The sequence below is a fragment of the Arachis duranensis genome, chromosome 9, assembly GCF_000817695.3.
Source record: "Arachis duranensis cultivar V14167 chromosome 9, aradu.V14167.gnm2.J7QH, whole genome shotgun sequence".
Lineage (NCBI taxonomy): Eukaryota > Viridiplantae > Streptophyta > Magnoliopsida > Fabales > Fabaceae > Arachis > Arachis duranensis.
Genome location: NC_029780.3, coordinates 40,685,548 through 40,697,928, shown reverse-complemented (window position 1 = coordinate 40,697,928; position 12,381 = coordinate 40,685,548).

Genomic DNA, 12,381 nt, shown 5'->3' with positions numbered 1-12,381 from the left:
TTAGAACTGATGGCGGCATTCAAGAGAATCCGGAAGGTCTAAACCTTGTCTGTGGTATTCTGAGTAGGATTTGATGATTGAATGACTGTGACGAGCTTCAAACTCCTGAGGGCGGGGCGTTAGTGACAGACGCAAAAGAATCACTGGATTCTATTCTGGCCTAATTGAGAACCGACAGATGGATAGCCGTGCCGTGACAGGGTGCGTTGAACATTTCCACTGAGAGGATGGGAGGTAGGAGGAATTTCCTCATCAAGAAATCTCTGAGATACCTTAGGGGATACATTTTCCTTCACATAATTATTAGGAGCACCAAAATCACTAGGGAGGAGCAACAAAGACAAGGAAGAGACGTAGAAGAGCTCAAGGACATCAATGGTCCTTCAATTCCACCACACCCTCACTAAGGTGGACTCATTCCTTAACTTCCTTGTTCTTTTCTCTCTATTTTTCGAATTTATGCTTTATGTTTGTCTATGTTTTGAGTCTTTACTACATGATCATTAGTATTTAGTAACTATGTCTTAAGGCTATGAATAATTCCATGAATCCTTCACCTTTATTAAATGAAAAATGTTTTTAATACAAAAAAACAAGAAGTACATGAGTTTCGAATTCATCCTTGAAATTGGTTTAATTATATTGATATGGTGACAATATTTTTTGTTTTCTGAATGAATGCTTGAACAGTGCATATTTTTTATCTTGTTGTTTATGAATGTTAAAATTGTTGGCTCTTGAAAGAATGATGAAAAAGAGAAATGTTATTGATGATCTGAAAAATCATAAAATTGATTCTTGAAGCAAGAAAAAGTAGTGAAGAACAAAGCTTACGGAAAAAAAAAAGAAAAAAAAAAGAGAAGTGGCGAAAAAAATTTTTTATAAAGAAAGAAAAAGAAAAAGCAAGCAGAAAAAGCCAATAGCCCTTAAAACCAAAAGGCAAGGGTAAAAAGGATCCAAGGCTTTGAGCAGCAATGGATAGGAGGGGCCAAGGAAATAAAATCCAGGCCTAAACGGCTAAATCAAGCTGTCCCTAACCATGTGCTTGTGGCATGCAGGTCCAAGAGAAAGGCTTGAGACTAAGTGGTTAAAGTCGTGATCTAAAGCAAAAAGAGTGTGCTTAAGAGCTATGGACACCTCTAACTGGGGACTTTAACAAAGTTGAGTCACAATCTGAAAAGGTTCACCCAGTCATGTGTCTGTGGCATTTATGTATCCGGTGGTAATACTGGAAAACAAAGTGCTTAGGGCCACGGCCAAGACTCATAAAAGTAGTTGTGTTCAAGAATCAACATACTTAACTAGGAGAATCAATAACACTATCTGAACTCTGAGTTCCCATGGAGGCCAATCATTCTGAACTTCAAAGGATAAAGTGAGATGCCAAAACTGTTCAGAAGCAAAAAGCTACAAGTCCCGCTCATCTAGTTAGAGTTAATATTCATTGATATTTTGAGATTTATAGTATATTCTCTTCTTTTTATCCTATTTGATTTTCAGTTGCTTGGGGACAAGTAACAATTTAAGTTTGGTGTTGTGATGAGCGGATAATTTATACGCTTTTTGGCATTGTTTTTAGGTAGTTTTTAGTAGGATCTAGCTACTTTTAGGGATGTTTTTATTAGTTTTTATTCAAAATTAACATTTCTGGACTTTACTATGAGTTTGTGCATTTTTCTGTGATTTCAGGTATTTTTTGGCTGAAATTGAGGGACCTGAGCAAAAATCTTATAGGAGGCTGACAAAGGACTGCTGATGCTGTTGGATTCTGACATCCTTGGACTCGAAATAGATTTTCTGGAGCTACAGAACTCCAAATGACGCGCTCTCAATTGATTTTGGAAAGTAGACATCCAGGGCTTTTCAGAAATATATAATAGTCCATACTTTATTCGAGTTTAGACGACGCAAACTGGCGTTCAACGCCAGTTCCATGCTGCATGTTGGAGTAAAATGTTAGAAACACGTCACAAACCAGAGTTAAACACCAAAAATATGTTACAACTTGGCGTTTAACCCCAAGAGGAGCCTCTGTATGTGTAAAGCTCAAGCTCAGCCCAAGAACACACCAAAGTGGGCCCCAGAAGTGGATTTCTGCACTTAGACTTATTTCTGTAAACCCTAGTAACTAGTTTAGTATAAATAGAACTTTTTACTATTGTACTAGGGGTCTAATTCCCTATTTTCCGTATTCACATGCTATTTGGGGAGGCTGGCCATTTGGCCATGCCTAGACCTTGTTCTTATGTATTTTCAACGGTGGAGTTTCTACACACCATAGATTAAGGTGTGGAGCTCTGCTGTTCCTCGAGTATTAATGCAATTACTATTATTCTTATATCCAATTCAACTTATTCTTCTTCTAAGATATTCGCTGCACTTCAACATGATGAATGTGATGATCCGTGACACTCATCATCATTCTCACCTACGAATGCGTGCCTGACAACCACTCCCGTTCTACCTTAGACGAGCGCGTATCTCTTAGTCTCCATTCCGAAAGATCAGAATCTTCATGGTATAAGCTAGAATTATTGGCTGCCATTCCTAAGATCCGGAAAGTCTAAACCTTGTCTGTGGTATTTCGACTAGGATCTAAGATGGGATGACTGTGACGAGCTTCAAACTCGTGAGTGTTGGGCGTAGTGACAGACGCAAAAAAAATCACTGGATTCTATTCCAACATGATCGAGAACTGACAGATGATTAGCCATGCTGTGACAGAGCATTTGGACCATTTTCACTGAGAGGATGGGAAGTAGCCATTGACAACGGTGACGCCCTACATATAGCTTGCCATGGAAAGGAGTATGAAGGATTGGATGAAGGCAGTAGGAAAGCAGAGATTCAACAGAAACAAAGCATCTCCATACACTTATCTGAAATTCCTACCAATGATTTACATAAGTATCTCTATCTTTATTTTATGCTTTATTTATCTTAACTTTCGAAAACCATTATAACCATTTGAATCCGCCTAACTGAGATTTACAAGATGACCATAGCTTGCTTCATACCAACAATCTCCGTGGGATCGACCCTTACTCACGTAAGGTTTATTACTTGGACGACCCAATGCACTTGCTGGTTAGTTGTGCGAAGTTGTGACAAAGTGTGATTCATGTTTGAGAGCTCCAAGTCTTTGGTGCCATCGTTGATGATCACAATTTTGTGCACCAGACGGTGCAAACTTTTAAGTGTGGGGAGGTCGTCCGACCAGTCAGCGTTTTTGGATGACAAATTTCTAATCCCAACACTTTTGCATCTCATTTTTAGGCCTTTTAGGGTTTTAGTTGTATTTTCTTATTTTGCATATATATACCAATTGATTTGAGTGAAAACTTTTCATTGAACTTGCTTGAACTATATATTGTGGAACATGATTTTTGAGCTAAGAACACAAGCTTGTGAGTCTTGAGCCTAATTGTGTGGTTACATCTTATAACCACTTATTTTCCTTCTTGTGTGCATTATTCTCTTTCTATGACTGTAATCTTTGATTTGTTTGATTCTTTATGTCCATTATTTTGTGTATACATGTATTTATATGATTGAGGCCATTGTTTCATTTAGCTCACTTATCCAAATAGCCTACCTTTTATCTTCCATTGTTAGCCAACTTTTAGCCTACGATTAACCCACTTATTCATAATTTTAGCACATTACAAGCCTTAAAGCGAAAAACAATGAATGTCCTTAATTTGGATCTTTGATTAGCTTAGGCTAGTGAGTGTGTATCATTCAAGTGTGGGGAAACTTGGGACATTGGTTGAGGTAAAAGTGTATTTTGAGTTTTTCATTGAAAATCATGGGAATTGGGTACATACTCATGTGTTAATTAAATGGAAAACCATATGCATTGTTTGTATATACTATATTTCAAAAAGAAAAAAATGAGAAAATAAAAAGAAAAAATATATATATAAAAAAATAGAAAATAATAGAAAAGAAAAAAAAGCAATAAAAAGGGGACAAAATGCTCCAAAGTGAAGTCCAATAATAATCAATGCATATGAGTTATGATAAAAAAGAGAATGCATGAGTATGTGAAAAAAAGTGAAAAATGGGCAGTTAGGTTAGCACGTAAATTTTATAGGTTGTTATATAGGTTAAGTGGGAAGTTTAAGTTAATCAAAGATTCAAATTGCAAGTCACTTGACCATATGCATCCTACCTTGACCCTAGCCCCATTACAACTTTGTGGAAAAATCTCATGATATTTGTATGCATGCATGAAATAACTGTTGATTGTTAGATGAAAAACAAATCTTGGAAAGCATGATTAGGGGAGAATTGAGTGAATCGACCCTATACACTTGAGCGACTAGAGCGGATACACATCCGGTGAGGGTTCGATTTGTAAAAATATTTAATAACTCAATTCAATTGTGGACTTGATTTGATTGATATTACTTTAGCCCTTGTACTTATATATGTTTTTTTGGAAATTGAATTATTTTGACCAAGTGGTTGCATGCATTTAGGTAGTTGCATTTAGAGAGATTGCATTTAATTAGTTTACATTGAATAAATGTTGATACCCTTCGGTTCTTTCTTGATTATAGCATGAGGACATGCTTAGTTTAAGTGTGGGGAGATTTGATGCACCACTATTTTGTGGTACATCTTGTGCTTAATTTGGGTGGATTTTATCCACTTTTTCCACATTTATTCAATGAAATAGCATAGTTTCATGACTTTCTCCTAATTTGTGCTTAAGTGTGAAAACGTGATTTTTAGGCCTTGATTTGCTAATTTTAATTCACCTTTGATTCCACTAGATGCCTTGATGTGTTTGCTAGTGATTTCAGGTTGAAAAGGCTAGGAATGGATCAAAGGAGCAAGAGAAAAGCATGAAAAGTGGAGAAATCATGAAAAATCAAGGATTTGGGATGCATTCACCAACACGCACGCGTGAATTTGAAGTACACGTACGCGTGGATGGAAAATTGCCAGGCGATGCGTACGCGTGACCCATGCGTACGCGTCAATGCTCGCACGTGACTTCATTAAAGTGAATCCGCTGGGGGCAATTTCTGCGCTTCCCAAGCCCAGATCCAACTCATTTCTGAGCCTATTACATGCAGAATTCAAAGGGGGATCAACACACATTAGCACATAGTTTAGTTTTGATGATGCTTTAGTTAGTTTCTAAAGAGAGAAGCTCTCTCTTCTCTCTAGATTAGGGTTCTTAGTTTTAGATCTAGATCTACTTCCTCTTTTGTTTCAATTTTCCTTTTTCATTTTTAATTGTTCTCTTGTAGTTTTAGCATTCTACTTCTCTTGTAGTTCTTTTGTATTGTTAGTTGCAGTTCATGAATTCTTTTATAGATCTCCTTTCCCTTTCAATGCAATTTATGATTTCCTTGTCTTCTCATGTTTGCTTTAGTTTTCTATTATTGATTTCTTGCCTTTGTAGTTATAGCTTCTTTTAATTCTAGCAATTTATGATGTTTACCTTTATTGCCTCCCATGTGTTTGATGAATTGTCTCTTTTAGTCATGAGTTAGATTTTTCTTCTCTTGGCTTGTGTTGAGTAATTAGTGACTCTTGAGTTATCAAACTCATTTGTTAATTCATAATTGCAAATTGCTAATTCATTTGCATGTCACTAAAGCTAGTCTTTCCTTAGGATTTGACTAGGACTTGTGAATCCAAATTGATTATCTTCACTTGACTTACTGGTACACAAAATCGTGATTCACACTTTTCACAACTCCGTGCAGCTGACCAGCAAGTGCACTGGGTCATCCAAGTAATACATTACGTGAGTAAGGGTCGATCCCACGGAGATTGTTGGCTTGAAGCAAGCTATGGTCATCTTGTAAATCTCAGTCAGGTGGATTCAAATGGTTATGAAGCTTTGATAATTAAAAGATAAATAAACATAAAATAAAGATAGAGATACTTATGTAATTCATTGGTGGAAATTTCAGATAAGCATATGGAGATGCGTTATTCCTTCTGAATCTCTGCTACTGTCTTCATTCAATCATTCATACTCCACTCCATGGCAAGCTGTATGTTGGGGATCACCATTGTCAATGGCTACCTCACGTGCTGTCAGTGAAAATGGTCCTCTACGGTTTCTGTACGGCTAATCAACTGTCGGATTTCTCGTCTCGGATGAAAAATACCAGGCACAGCTACCGCATGGCTAATCAGCTGTCAGTTCTCGATCGTGTCGGAATAAGATCTAATGATCTTTTTGCGCACAGTCACTGCACCCCACAGTCGCGAGTTTGAAGCTCGTCACAGTCATCCCTTCCCAGATCCTACTCGAAATACCACAGACAAGGTTTAGACTTTCCGGATCTCAGGAATGCTGCCAATTGTTTCGAGCCTATACCACGAAGGTTCTAATCTCAGATTCAGATTCCCCATTATCAGAGGGGAAACAATGTGAATTGTTGATTAGAGACCCAAGAAATATGCATTCCAGCTTGTTTTCATGTAGAACGGAAGTGTTTGTTAGGCACGCGTTCATAAGTGAGAATGGTGATGAGTGTCACTTGATCATCACATTCATCATGTTCTTGTGTGAAAATGGATATCTTGGAATAGGAATAAGCTTGAATTGAATAGAAGAACAATAGTACTTTGCATTAATACTCGATGAACTGCAGAGCTCCAAACCTTAATCTATGAGGTGTAGAAACTCTACCATTGGAAATACATAAGTGATAATGGTTTTCATTGGTTTCGGCCCCAGAGAGGGAACCAGAATAACCAAGACCTAGGTCTAAGGACTAAACATCCAAAGATACTCAGTACAATAGTAAAAAGTCCTATTTATACTAAACTAGTTACTAAGATTACAAAAATAAGTAAATGATGCAGAAATCCACTTTCGGGCCCACTTGGTGTGTGCTTGGGATGAGCATTGAAGCTTTCGTGTGTAGAGACTTTTCTTGGAGTTAAATGCCAGCTTTTATGCCAGTTTGGGCGTTAAACTCTAGCTTTTATCCTGTTTCTAGCGTTTAACGCCATAATAGGGCAGGAAGTTGGCGTTTGAACGCCAATTTGCGTCATTAAAACTCAAGCAAAGTATGGACTATTATATATTGCTGAAAAGTCCAGGATGTCGAATTTTCAACGCAATTGAGAGTGTGCCAATTAGGCTTCTGTAGCTCCAGAAAATCCATTACGAGTGTAGAGAGGTCAGAATCCAACAGCATTTGCAGTCCTTTTTCAGCCTCTGAATCAGATTTTTGCTCAGGTCCTTCAATTTCAGCCAGAAAATACCTGAAATCACAGAAAAACACATAAAGTCATAATAAAGTCCAAAAATGTGAATTTTGCTTAAAAACTAATAAAAATATACTAAAAAGTAGCTAGATCCTACTAAAAACTACCTAAAAACAATGCCAAAAAGCGTATAAATTATCCACTCGTCACAGCACCAAACTTAAATTGTTGCTTATCCCCAAGTTACTAAAAACAAATTAGAATAAAAAGAAGAGAATATACAATGAATCTCACAATATCCGTGAAACTTAGTCCCAATTAGATGAGCGGGGCTAGTAGCTTTTTGCTTCTGAACAGTTTTGGCATCTCACTTTATCCTTTGAAATTCAGAATGATTGGTATCTATAGAAATTCAGAATTTAGATAGTATTATTGATTCTCCTAGTTTCGTATGTTGATTCTTGAACACAGCTACTTTATGAGTCTTGGTCGTGGCCCTAAGCACTTTGTTTTCCAATATTACCACCGGATACATAAATACCACAGACACATAACTGGGTGAACCTTTTCAGATTGTGACTTAGCTTTGCTAAAGTCCCCCATTAAAGGTGTCCAGAGTTCTTAAGCACATTCTTTTTGCTTTGGATCACGACTTTAACCACTCAGTCTCAAGCTTTTCACTTGGACCTTCATGCCACAAGCACATGGTTAGGGATAGCTTGATTTAGCCGCTTAGGCCAGGATTTTATTCCTTTAGTCCCTTCTATCCATTAATGCTCAAAGTCTTGGATCTTCTTTACCCTTGTCTTTTAGTTTAAAGGGCTATTGGCTTTTTCTGCTTACTTTTTCTTTTTCTTTCTTTCTCTCTTTTCTTTTTTTTGCCATTTTTTTGCCATTTTTTTCGCTAATTTTTTTCTTTTTCACTGCTTTTTTTTGCTTCAAGAATCAATTTCATGATTTTTCAGATTATCAATAACATTTCTCTTTGTTCATCATTCTTTCAAGAGCCAACAATTTTAATATTCATAAACTTCACTATAAAAAATATGCACTGTTCAAGCATTCATTTAGAAAACAAAAAGTATTGCCACCACATCAAAATAATTAAACTAATGTCAAGATAAAATTTGAAATCCAAGTACTTCTTGTTCTTTTGTAATTAGGCACATTTTTCATTTAAGAAAGGTGAAGGATTCATGAAATTACTCATAGCTTTAAAGCATAGACACTAGACAATAATGATCATGTAGTAAAGACACAAAACATAGTAAAACATAAAGCTCAAAGCCAAAAACAGAACGACAAATAGACAAGAAGATTAAGGAATGGGTCCACCTTAGTGAGGGTAGCGTCTTCTTCCTCTTGAATAACCAATTGTGCTCTTGAGCTCCTCTATGTCTCTTCCTTACCTTTGTTGCTCCTCCCTCATGGCTCTTTGATCTTCTCTAATTTCATGGAGAATGATGGAGTGCTCTTGGTGCTCCACCCTTAGTTGGTCCATGTTGTAACTCAAGCCTTCCAAAGAGGTGTTGAGTTACTCCCAATAGTTGTGTGGAGGAAAGTGCATCCCTTGAGACATCTCAGGGATTTCATAAGGAATTTCCTCATGCTCTTATTAGTGATGGGCTCTCTTATTTGCTACATCTTCTTTTTAGTGATGGGCTTGTCCTCTTCAATTAGGATGTCTTCCTTTATGACAATCCCAGCCAAATTGCACAGGTGACAAATGAGATAAGGAAAGCCTAACCTTGCCAAAGTGGAGGACTTGTCAGCAACCTTGTATGGTTCTAGAGGTATAATCTCATGAACTTCCACTTCCTCCCCAATCATGATACTATGGATCATGATGGCCCGATCCACAGTTACTTCGGATCGGTTGCTAGTAGGAATGATAGAGCGTTGGATGAACTCCAACCATCTTCTAGCCACAGGCTTAAGGTCTGGTCTTCTCAATTGAACTGGCTTGCCTCTTGAGTCTCTTTTCCATTGAGCTCCTTCCACACATATGTCCATGAAGACTTGGTCCAACCTTTGATCAAAGTTGACCCTTCTAGTGTAGGGACATGCATTTTCTTGCATCATTGGCAAGTTGAACGCCAACCTTACATTTTCCAGACTGAAATCTAAGTATTTCTCCCGAACCATTGTAAGCCAATTCTTTGGATTCAGGTTCATACTTTGATCATGGTTCCTAGTGATCCATGCATTGGCATAGAACTCTTAAACCATTAAGATTCTGACTTGTTGAATGGGATTGGTGAGAACTTCCCAACCTCTTCTTCAGATCTCATGTTAGATCTTCGGATACTCATTCCTTTTGAGCATGAAAGGGACCTCAGGGATCACCTTCTTCTTGGCCACAACTTCATAGAAGTGGTCTTGATGGACCTTTGAGATGAATCTCTCCATCTCCCATGACTCAGAGGTAGAAGCTTTTGCCTTCCTTCTCCTCTTTCCAGAGGTTTCTCCGGCCTTAGGTGCCATAAATAGTTATGGAAAAACAAAAAGCAATTCTTTTACCACACCAAACTTAAAAGTTTGCTCATCCTCAAGCAAAAGAAAGAAAGAAAGAAAGAAGGGGTGAAGAAGAAAATGGAAGAGATGGAGGGTGGTATGTGGTTCGGCCAAGGGGTAGAAGTAGTGTTTGTGATGTGTGAAATTGAAAGAGGGATGAGGGGTTTTTATAGGAGTGGGGGGAAGAGGTAGGTTCGTGTATTTAGGGTTGGGTTTGGGAGGAAAAAGTGTTTGAATTTGAAAAGTGAGGTAGGTGGGGTTTTTGGGGAAGAGGGATGGAGGTGATTGGTGAAGAGAATATAGGGAAGAGTATAGGATTTGATAGGTGAGTGGTGTTTTGGGTAGAGTGTTATAGAGATGTGCGAGGGAGAGAGAGAAAGGTGCGGTAGGTGGGGATCCTGTGGGGTCCACAGATCCTGAGGTGTCAAGGATTTCTCATCCCTACACCATTTAGGCGTGCAAAATGCCCCTAGAATGCAATTCTAGCGTTTAACACCAGACTGCTGCCTGTTTCTGGTGTTAAATGCCAGCTTTTATACCTTTCCTGGCATTTAACGCCAACTTGGTGCCCTTTTCTGGCGTTAAACGCCAGTCTGGTGCCCATTTCTGGCGTTAAATGCCCAGAATGGTGCCAGACTGGGCGTTTAACGACCATCCTGCTACCCTTACGGGCGTTTAAATGCCAGTAAGTTCTTCCTCTAGGGTGTGCTGTTTTTAATGTTGTTTTTGAATTTGCTTTCATTATTATAGTTATTTTTGTGACTCTACATAATCATCAACCGAAAGAAAACATAAAATAATAATGGAAAATGGAAATTTAACATAGATAAATAAAAATTGGGTTGCCTCCCAATAAGCACTTCTTTAATGTTAATAGCTTGACAGTAGACTCTCATGGAGCCTCACAGGTAATCAGAGCATGGTTGTGGCCTCTCAACACCAAACTTAGAGTTTGGTTGTGGCCTCCCAACACCAAACATAGAGTTTGGTTGTGGCCTCCCAACACCAAACTTAGAGTTTGAATAAGGGGGCTTTGTTTGACTCTGTATTGAGAGAAGCTTTTCATGCTTCTTCTCCATGTGTACGGAAGGAGAACCTTGAGTCTTGAATACAAGGTAGCCCTCATTCAATTGAAGGACCAACTCTCCTCTGTCAACATCAATCACAGCTTTTGATGTGGCTAGGAAAGGTCTGCCAAGGATGATAGATTCATCCTCATCCTTCCCATTGTCTAGGATTATGAAATCAGCAGGGATGTAAAGGCCTTCAACCTTCACTAGCACGTCCTCTACTAGTCCATAAGCCTATTTCATTGATTTGTCTACCATCTCTAGTGAGATTCTTACAGCTTGTACCTCAAAGATTCCTAGTTTCTCCATTATAGAGAGTGGCATGAGGTTAATACCTGACCTTAGGTCATACAGAGCCTTCTCAAAGGTCATGGTGCCTATGGTACAGGGTATTAAGAATTTATCAGGATCCTATTTCTTTTGAGGTAAAGTTTGCTGAATCCAGGTATTCAGTTCATTAATGAGCAATGGAGGTTCATCCTCCCAAGTCTCATTACCAAATAGCTTGGCATTCAGCTTGATGATTGCTCCTAAATACTGGGCAACTTGCCCTTCAACAATGTCTTCATCTTCTTCAGAAGATGAATAGTCATCAGAGCTCATGAATGGTGAAAGAAAGTTCAATGGAATCTCTATGGTCTCTGTATGAGCCTCAGATTCCTTTAGTCCCTCATTGGGGTACTCCTTAATGGCCAGTGGACGTTTCTTGATGTCTTCCTCACTGGGAATCACTGCCTTTTCACTCTCTCCAGGTTCGGCCATGTTGGTCACAGTTATGGCCTTGCATTCTCTTTTGAGATTCTCTTCTGTATTGCTTGGGAGAGTGCTAGGAGGAGTTTCAGTAACCCTTTTACTTAACTGACCCACTTGTGCCTCTAAGTTTCTGATGGAGGACCTTATTTCATTCATGAAACTGAGAGTGACCTTAGATAGATCAGAGACTATATTTGCTAAGCTAGATGGATTCTGCTCAGAATTCTCTGTCTGTTGCTGAGAGGATGATGGAAAAGGCTTGCCATTGCTAAACCTGTTTCTTCCACCATTATTATTCTTAAAGCCTTGTTGAGGCTTTTGTTGATCCTTCCATGAGAAATTTGGATGATTTCTCCATGACGGATTATAGGTGTTTCCTTAGGCTTCACCCATGTAATTCACCTCTGCCATTTTAGGGTTCTTAGGATTATAAGCTTCTTCTTTAGAAGATGCTTCTTTAGTACTGTTAGATGCAGCTTACAATCCATTCAGACTCTGAGAAATCATATTGACTTACTGAGTCAACATTTTGCTCTGAGCCAATATGGCATTCAGAGTATCAATTTCAAGAACTCCCTTCCTCTAAGGCGTCCCATTATTCACAAGATTCCTTTCAGAGGTGTACATGAATTGGTTATTTGCAACCATTTCAATGAGTTCCTAAGCTTCTATAGGCGTTTTCTTCAGGTGAATAGATCCACCTACAGAATGGCCCAATGACATCTTAGACAATTTAGACAGACCATCATAGAATATATCCAGGATGGTCCATTCTGAGAGCATGTCAGAAGGACACTTTTTGGTCAGTTGCTTGTATCTTTCCCAAGCTTCATAGAGGAATTCACCTTCTTTCTGC